General features: G+C 42.3%; 1 non-coding gene across 1 annotated transcript; it reads right to left on the reverse strand.

Moving 5' to 3' along the window:
- Nucleotides 1-3,734: 3,734 nt before the first annotated feature.
- Nucleotides 3,735-3,806, reverse strand: TRNAS-ACU (transfer RNA serine (anticodon ACU)). The gene has a single exon. It is a non-coding gene; the product is annotated as a tRNA-Ser (tRNA).
- Between the last annotated feature and the right edge of the window lie 5,325 nt (nucleotides 3,807-9,131).

Below are 9,131 nucleotides of genomic sequence, written 5' to 3' on the forward strand. Positions count from 1 at the left end.
CACGCCCTGTCCAAGCCCATGTCTTCCTCTTGATTTCGACTAGACCGTCATCAACCCCCATTTGTTCCCTCTGCCACTCTGCCCGCTTCCGGTCTCTTATTGTTACACGTATCATTTTTCTTTCCATGGCTCACTGCGTTGTCCTTAACTTAAGCTGAACTCTTTTCGTTAGCCTCCACGTTTCTGCCCCGTAGGTGAGTACCGTTAAGATACAGCAGTTGTATACTTTTCTTCTAAATGATATTGGTAAACAGCCATTCATGATCTGAAAGAACCTGCCATATGCGCTCCACTCCATTCTTAATCTTCTAGACATTTCCCTCTGATGATCCGGGTCAGAGGTCAGTACCTTCCCTAAGTAGATGTATTCCTTCACCATTTACAACACCTCGCTGCCAATCATGAACTGCTGTTCCCTTGCTAGACTCAACTGTTGAGCATTACTCTAGTTTTCGACATGTTATTTGTTACACCCACCGTTCTGCTCTGCCTAACACATTGATCACGCTTTGCAGTTCATCTCCTGAGTGACTTAGCAAGACAATGTCATCAGCGAATCTCAAATTACTTAGGTATAACGGGAGGTAATTAGCAGCGTAAAACTCACTTGAGTGTCTGTGAGTACACGTCAACAGACGGCCAGGTCCTAGGGAGGCCAGTTGGCTGCACGCGTGGCTGAGATGTCGTAATTTGAAGGCTGGCAAGACTCGAACGACGTAGCTCACTACGCGAGTTACTTTCGAGTTGGTTCGCGTGGTTGAGACGTTGAGAGGGCTTCTCAGAACTTACGTAGAGTTACATATAATAAAGCCCTTTCAAATCTTCCCCCACGATGGCGGACCGTCGTTGGGAGCTCAAGGATTCAAAACTTTTGAGATCGAAAGGTTTCCAGTCCAAGTAATTGGAGGCGCTCCGGCAACTGCTAATGATTCACTGGGCTAATCTGGTTGTCGTGCACGTGTCTGCCTTGTATTACGATGCTAATAAGTACTTAGGTCAGCGCTTTTCGCCGGTTGCGTATGCTGGAATGACTTTCAGGTCCCCTGAGGGCTGAGAGAGGGAGCTGAAGCATTTTGCGGCCTGCTGTTGCCGTGTTTTAAATCATTCAGGACTAAATGTTTAAGAATTTAATCTTGATTTGCTGGCTGGGCAAGTTTGTTTAAAGTTCGGAGTCGACCACAGATATTTCTTAAAGTTAGTTTGGGCTGAAATCATAATGGTTAAAAATTATGTCTCGAAACTTTTTTAAAAAATTAGGTAACCTCATGTCATGTATAGAATTCACAGCATTTCTGAAAGCAAGGTGCTACGCGGCAATTCAAAAGCAGCTATCTGTTAAGAGCCTAAGCGAAGCTCAAAACTTCAGAATAAACGTTGCCTGCTCCGCGAGTAACAGTTCTAACAGGAGTAACAGTTTTAAGAATGAATTACACAGTGGCAGTTTCATTGTAGAAATGCGACACCTCAGAAGGATACGTGCCTCCAAGACAAAGGCGATTACCATTATTTGCTATCGAAGCTTTGTGACTCATCGGAATCTCAGCTCAGGCAGTATCTGCATTTATACATGAAATGATCCTCTTACGGTACTGGCTGCTGCTAGCAGACGCCGAGCTCGCAGCTAGAACACGTTAGTAAAAGCACTTCATTCAATTTAGACAAAGAGCAATAAAAAGGTTTAAAATAGACTCTGCAATCTTAGTTCACAGAAAATGCAATTGATGCATTCCTAAATAATGAATTGGTGTTGAACCCATTCTGAACGTATGCTGTGGCTTATGTTTTATTCTATCAGGAAGAAAAAAATGTTTGCGCGACTCTTCTCTCTAAAGACGGTTATTCAGCCTCTAGTATTTGTTCGTGCATTCTTCTTTGGTAATCTAAACGCTCATTTTGTGGTTACTGTGGAGTTTTCGATCATTGACATTAATTCAACGAAATGATAATTCTGCTCTTGCGTAAAATAAGATCCTGACTAGCACGCGAATAGGTACAAGAGAATAATGAAAGCCAAATATATTCCAGACGCCTCATAATCAATAACTTTTTCTTTCGTGTAACTCGGCCCACAGGTATGCATTATCCTCCTAGAAGATAGTAACTACCACTTCACGGCACTTGACACGAAAGCGTAGATCCGTAGCCAGAAATTCCTCTGCGCTTAGGCACCTTTTCAGCAAAAAGAAGGTAGTTTTGTATTTTTTAGATTGAGTCTAATGGTATAGATTTTACTGTGAGTAGTATCTGTAATTGCTTTATTTTTCAAGGCGTTCTTTTTTACAATTTAATGCTTTTCCCACGTATGTATGAAGAAATTAATGCGACTTTTTGCCAGTGACATGTGGCGAAATTGCGAATGCTTTACTTTGTCTAAACCGGCTCTTATTTTTTTCGAACAGTTCTAGAAAAAGAGCTTTATTCGGGATGATGCTTCGTTTGGTTATTTCCCTGATTGAATTGCCTCAGGCGCAGCAGGCAATGAGAGAAACAGATGTTCTATTCATCGAAGGGCTAAAAAAGTTCTTTGCGCTTTTATTCTAAGCTACACTCGTGTCGCCTTCGTTCTGTACCAGGCGCGTCCGTCCATGTAGCAGGCTTAAAGACAAAGACATGCTATCTTTTGATTCTTGTATTGGTCTCCGTGGGCTCCGAAAGAAATTTTGAGCTGGCAGGTTGACAGCCGGATCTCCCGGGCAGAAGAAAGGGCTTTGAGAGTAGTGCGGCTAAACGGACATAAGAAGCGCCTAAGAAGTGAAACCCGAACTCATTGTCCGCATTTAGCATTTTGGCTGAGTTGCGGAGCAGACAACGTTTGTCATGAAGTTTTTAGCTTCGCTTATGCTCCTAACAGATAGCTGCTTTTGAATTGCCGCGTCGCACCTTGCTTTCAGAAAGTGCACTAAGTGCTGAGAAAATAATTGATAGTCTAGTTTTTTTTTAAAGAAACCCTGATAAGACTTCTTTCTAAACGTAAAAGACTGGACGTAACTAATCGTTATAAAGGTAATGTCTTATTCCTAGATATGTACAAAAGATATGGCGATACCGCCGTCTTTAAAAACGGCTTAGCGGTCCTCGTTTTGCTTCTTAAAGAGAAATTACTTCAGAAGAGAGCAGGTTCCTTGAGTTTAAAGAAAGCAGTATTTGGTTCTTTCGCAGAATCGCTGAAGCGCACGCAAGCCACCTGAATTAATTTAATTACGCTTGCTTTTGAAATTAATTTTCGACTTACTCCGAGGGAGAAAGACAAACCAATACGAAGAAAGCTAAACGAGGCTTATTTAAATATTTTTTTCACGCAAGCATCAGTGCCCACGGTTTCAGGTTTTAATCTTGTGCCCAAAAGCAGGCGAAAAAAAAAAACGTGGCCGAAGGAATCAGGTTGGTACAGTGACATGCACAGAGCAATTTCGAAGGAATGAAAGCATTTCAAAACGCCGAGGACGATGCTTTGAGGGAGGCAGTTTTTTTGTGGGCATAATGAACTTAATTTAATAATAATAATAATTGGTTTTGGGGGAAAGGAATTGGCGCAGTATCTGTCTCATATATCGTTGGACACCTGAACCGCGCCGTAAGGGAAGGAATAAAGGAGGGAGTGAAAGAAGAAAGGAAGGAAGAGGTACCGTAGTGGAGGGCTCCGGAATAATTTAGGCCACCTGGGGATCTTTAACGTGCACTGACGTCGCACAGCACACGGGCGCCTTAGCGTTTTTCCTCCATAAAAACGCAGCCGCCGCGGTCGGGTTCGAACCCGAGAACTCCGGATCAGTAGTCCAGCGCCCTAATCACTGAGCCACCGCGGCGGGGCTTGAACTTAATTTTGAAGGTGAAGGATGCTCTTTAGACAGCTGTAGCTCAGGGCTGTCGAACACTAAAAGCTGATTCCGCGATTTTTACATCTTGGTTTCCTAGCGCGGCCTTTGGTGGATTTGAGACTCAGTGGTTCCGAGCTTTCATCTTTGTCTGTGCGCTGAGCACGAGCAGAATTTGAAAGATTTGAAGAGCTCACAGCTTCTGAATTTGTTTTAGACAAGCTGGTATGCCTGGAAAAAGAACTGTTAAGGACAACTAATAGGTCTTACTGCTAATTTGGAGTTACAAATCCAGTCGCACTTAAAGCAAGAATGCTGCTTGCGGAACGCGAAATTCATTCTCTTTGCCCACTAATCTTGTAAAAGTATATTTTAGAGCTTGGGTATACGCCGCATTATGACTGAACTGAAAAGTAGCCCTCATGCGAAAGTACCTGCGCATTGCCGAATGTTGTACAGTCTTTGCTAAAAGTATATAGTCCAAGGGGTCTGCTTTTGAGCCCTGCAGAGCGGCTCCTCTTGCATATTCAGGTACCCGAATCTCATGAAGGCGGGAGGAGCTAAAGTCCTCAACCCTCCCAAGCTTAGGACTATCGAGTGTGCTTAAGAGCCCCCCTACGCGGTTTGTGAACAAACCCCGTGGGCTGTATATTTTTTGATAAAGACTGTACATTCAAGATACGGAGTTTAAACTTGCGCGTATAAATTGTAAACACTGTTCGCAAAAAGCGCTACAGATGTAACCGAGAAAACGCTCGATAGTTTAGATTCTGAGATTTTCTTTTTTTTTTCTGAAAAAAAGTCGCGCAAGTGGTTTCAGTCAGTATGTACTACGGAATCAGTAGAGAAAATATGGATTATTAACCCGCTCTCAATTCCCACATCAATGTAATTGAAAACTACTCAGAGCTTTCGAGCCTTCAGGCATGCGAAAAATTTAAAACATTAGTTTCTAATCGGACGTAGTACTAAGTGTCGTTGTTATTAGACGCGTTGACTGGTGAGGCCGGCACCCTTGATCATTGCATAGATAACATAGTTTTCAATCACACTGTTTCGAATGATATGCAATAGAACGATTTTAAAGGACAACATGTTATGCAAGGTTAAAAGTGCAGAGACGACAGGCGATGAAGGTGTAATTGTGTCGCGTGCAAGGTGCGGAAACAAAATAGGATGAGTCCGACAAAACTTTCCTCTAATGAACATAGTAGACGCCCCCAATCCATGAATGTATACTCTGCGTTTTGAGGTTGCCTTAGATACTGTGACGGCAGGTGTAGTAACGCAGCCTTTGAAACAAGCACAGTTATCTTTGTTGGTCATATGTTTAGGGAAATCCCCCAAGGTGGAGTAAATTTGTAATAAGGGATTTCTTACTCATTGGAATCCACCCGAACGCAGCCATATGGCTACAACGGAAATCTAAACAGCTTTCTCATAAAGATCGCAGTTAAAGAAAAGCTCGTACCCCGGACCGGGACGAACTTTTCTTTAACTGTAAAGTTTATGAGAAAGCAGTGTAGCTTTACTTTGTCGCCATGTGGATGCGTTCGGCTGATGCAAATGAGTAATCGTTCCCTTATTGCAGTTATCCTTGCCTTGCCGACTTTGTTAAGAAGCTGGCCTTCGCGTGCTCTAGTGACCACTACGTAGTTTAGACCGCCATTGCTTACAGTGTATAATAAAAAAATGAACTTGAAAATTTTGTGCATGAAGATTTTAAGCGTTGGGTTCATTTTTTGTGCAGTGCGCCTCATGAAGACAGCAAGGCTTTACTTCAGCGTCATGCGCAGTGTTGTATTTTGATCCGCGCTTGGTATGGAACTTTGGCTTACAGCCACGGACCCAAGCAGCCAATTATATTTAGGTAAGTTGTTTTTATGACCAGCCGATGTTGTTGCTCTGTCCCCTTTCATGACTACCAAAATTACGACTCCCGTCGACATCATTGACTACCCAGACAGAAAACACTCGGCGTTATTGTTCTGAACGTCGCCACAAAATGACCGTTAAAAATGTGCCTGAGGTAGCTCCTACCAGAAACTCATACCGAAATTAACAACTAATCAAGGGGCGAACATTAAGTAAACGGTAGTAATCTCATAGTGCGACTTATTAAAATAACTTATTTGCGAACGTTTTTGATTTTGGTTTTGCAAGCGGTAGTGTTGTGTATTCAAATTTTACTACTACACATTTCATGAGCTTTCACACTGTTTGGCCAATTTTGCTAGAGTGTTTTTTTTTTCTGAGATTCGCGAGCACACTCTGGGTTTTGTTCTTCATTATTTGATTTCTGAAATCGATAATGATTTCTGGCGCTTCAGTCCATTCGCATTCATAAAAGAGCATTATAACCTATGTTGTTATAACTCCAAGTCCTTTATCGTTACAGGAAAATTTTCGGGGATCAATGTTGCACAACTACCGTTGACTAGTTTTCACATTAGTTTATTCGAATATTTTTAAGTGAGAGGAAACCCAAAATAAGTTTTGCCACTTTTTTTTTTTACAAAGGAATGGGTACATGCGATGTTCTAGTGGACAGAACACTGGGCGCGCTGACTTGTACAGGTAAAGCTAAATATTACGAAGCACGCTTCGGCATTTGAAATTTTCTGACGCGTTTCGGAAAGAAGGTATTACGATGTCTTTCTTTAATACGCGAACGCATCAGCGGCGTGTGCTAACTTACGAGTAACACGAGTGAACAGTTTGGTAGCCGAAACGTCCTCCATATATTTATGGCTGGAGCTTTACAGTCATAGGCAGAAATAAAAGTAGAATCCTGTGTTGCCTCGCTTTTCAGTCAGAGAGTATTCTTCTAGCAGAGCGAACATGCATGTCTCCTCATGCTTCTCTGCATTCCACCGGCCTGCTGTGCCTAACAGCGCCGTAATAAATTTTCTCCCGCGAGTCAGCATCCCGGAAACTTTTGTCCATGACTGTACACAATACGGGCGGCTGGTTCATGCGCTGCGACGCTAACAGACATCACGCTTGGGCCAATTTCTGTACGCACGCAGGCCCGTGAAAGAATGTAGAAATTTTAATTTCAAGCTGACTATCAAAGTTTTCGTCTTGCTTAGGTAAAAAAAAAAAATTCGCCGCTATCGCAATTTCTTAAACGTAACTAAACCGCCCACCTACGTATTATGCGTTCTGAATGTAGTTTTAGCCCTAAATGACAAACAGTGCACGTGAATGCCATTTCCAAAACATCCTCTTTTCTTCATTAAAACACAACTCGTTTTATAAGATAAAGTAAATTATAAGAATCAAGGGAGTTGAATTAAGAAATCTGCGCGCAGGCAGCATCCTGAGAGTAGTTCAAAGGGAAAAGCATCGAAGCGGCGCCATCGACATTCTCCACTGAGCCGAAGTTCAGCGTGAGATTTAGAATATCTTGGAACGCTGCACATTTTCGCTGGAAAGGCGCGAGGATGATTAATCTTTGGGCGTTTTTTTGCTGTTATTTTGCACGTGCTCGTAATCATCTCTGAGGTGCTGGTTTCTGCAGTGCTGCTTAGGGCAACGCTATGTCTTGCGAAAGAAATTGGGATCTAGGGGAGGCGATACTCTCTTGAAAAAGTTGGCTCATGCACAAACACGCGATACGTAATAAAAGGGAAGTTGGAGGAAAAAAGGTGTGACTGTGAGTAATCTTCTACTGCAGCTTGGTAGCCCCAAAGATCAGGGCACGAATTCAAGTTCCAAGAGTCCAATTCATCGCCTCTAACACGGATATGAATAAATGGAGGCCAGAAGAAGTTGAGCGATACAGCTGGGGTTTTCGGCATGATTTCCAGGTCGCAACACCTGCGTGTGAAGATGATGTTCACGCAGTTACTGTGGTTTTCTCCTCTTATAATAATAATAATAATAATAATAATAATAATAATAATAATAATAATAATAATAATAATAATAATAATAATAATAATAATAATAATAATAATAATAATAATAATAATAATAATAATAATAATAATAATAATAATAATAATAATAATAATAATAGGTTTTGGGGGAAAGGAAATGGCGCAGTATCTGTCTCATATCGTTGGACACCTGAACCGCGCCGTAAGGGAAGGGTAAAGGAGGGGTGAAAGAAGAAAGGAAGAAAGGTGCCGTAGTGGAGGGCTCCGGAATAATTTCGACCACCTGGGGATCTTTAACTGCACTGACATCGCACAGCACACGGCGCCTTAGCGTTTTTCCTGCATAAAAACGCAGCCGCCGCGGTCGTGTTCGATCCCGGAAACCACGGTTCCGTAGTCGAGCGCCCTAACCACTGAGCCACCGCGGCGGGGATTTTCTCCTCTTAAGAATCGCTTTTGATGTAATATGTCTGAAGCAGGTTGGAGTTTCAACCAAGCAGAATTAAACCTCCGGGTTCCGCATTAGAAGCCAGAAGAACTTTGAGCATTGTGAACATGATGGAGCTCAACGAAGCTAGCGATGTGAACTGCGGCGTCGCCACCGCAGCTTGCCGTGCTCCGCTTCCAGAAGCAACAGTGATGGAGCCTGATGCCACAGCGTGCGGCACTTGGCTGGGAATACAAAGGCGCTGACCGCGGATGAATGTTAAAATACACAGAACTTCTGCATCTATACTTATTGTGACCTCCTTCAAACAACCGGCGCACTCGGCTGTGAAGTTACTGCTGATACCGTGACTACATCTTTGCTCTACCTCGTGGGACCGTATAGGTGTAGAGGATCGGAATTTTGTCATGCTACGCTAATGGGCTGTTGTGCACTAATAATTTGTTTATTTTTTATCACAGAAGAATTTCATGCCTTCACTTTGAAGATTGGAGACATGCTTGTTTTACAAAGGTTTATTTTCCTTTCTGGCCTTCATTGTTCAGCATTCAGCGTTTATCTTGTTGGTTTTAGAAATATTTACCTGCCTGCCTTTGAGCCGTTTCTCACAAAACGTGCGAATATATTTATTTACAGTCAGTTTTTATTTAATTTTCATTTTATTACCTAAACCTCCTAGGCGGCATCACGAAAGAAGGCGTTAGCGCTGCTGTATTATCAAGAAGAAAGAACTGGATTAGCACACACAACAAAAACGCTTCGTAACTAGAAATGATGGTGCCGTGACAGCATGTATTATTATAAATTCATCTAACAAAAGGGAAACTCGAAAGAGAGGGTATTAATCTCCACACAGAGCATTCGTTGCACCTGTTTGCAGAAATTGAGCTGCACGATATCGCCAGCAAAGGAATATAAATTTCCAGAGTTTGTGGAATATCAGGTCCAAGGAAAAATAAAACTACAAGTTAACATAAAGCATAA

Source organism: Amblyomma americanum, chromosome 6 (assembly GCF_052857255.1).
Source record: "Amblyomma americanum isolate KBUSLIRL-KWMA chromosome 6, ASM5285725v1, whole genome shotgun sequence".
NCBI lineage: Eukaryota > Metazoa > Arthropoda > Arachnida > Ixodida > Ixodidae > Amblyomma > Amblyomma americanum.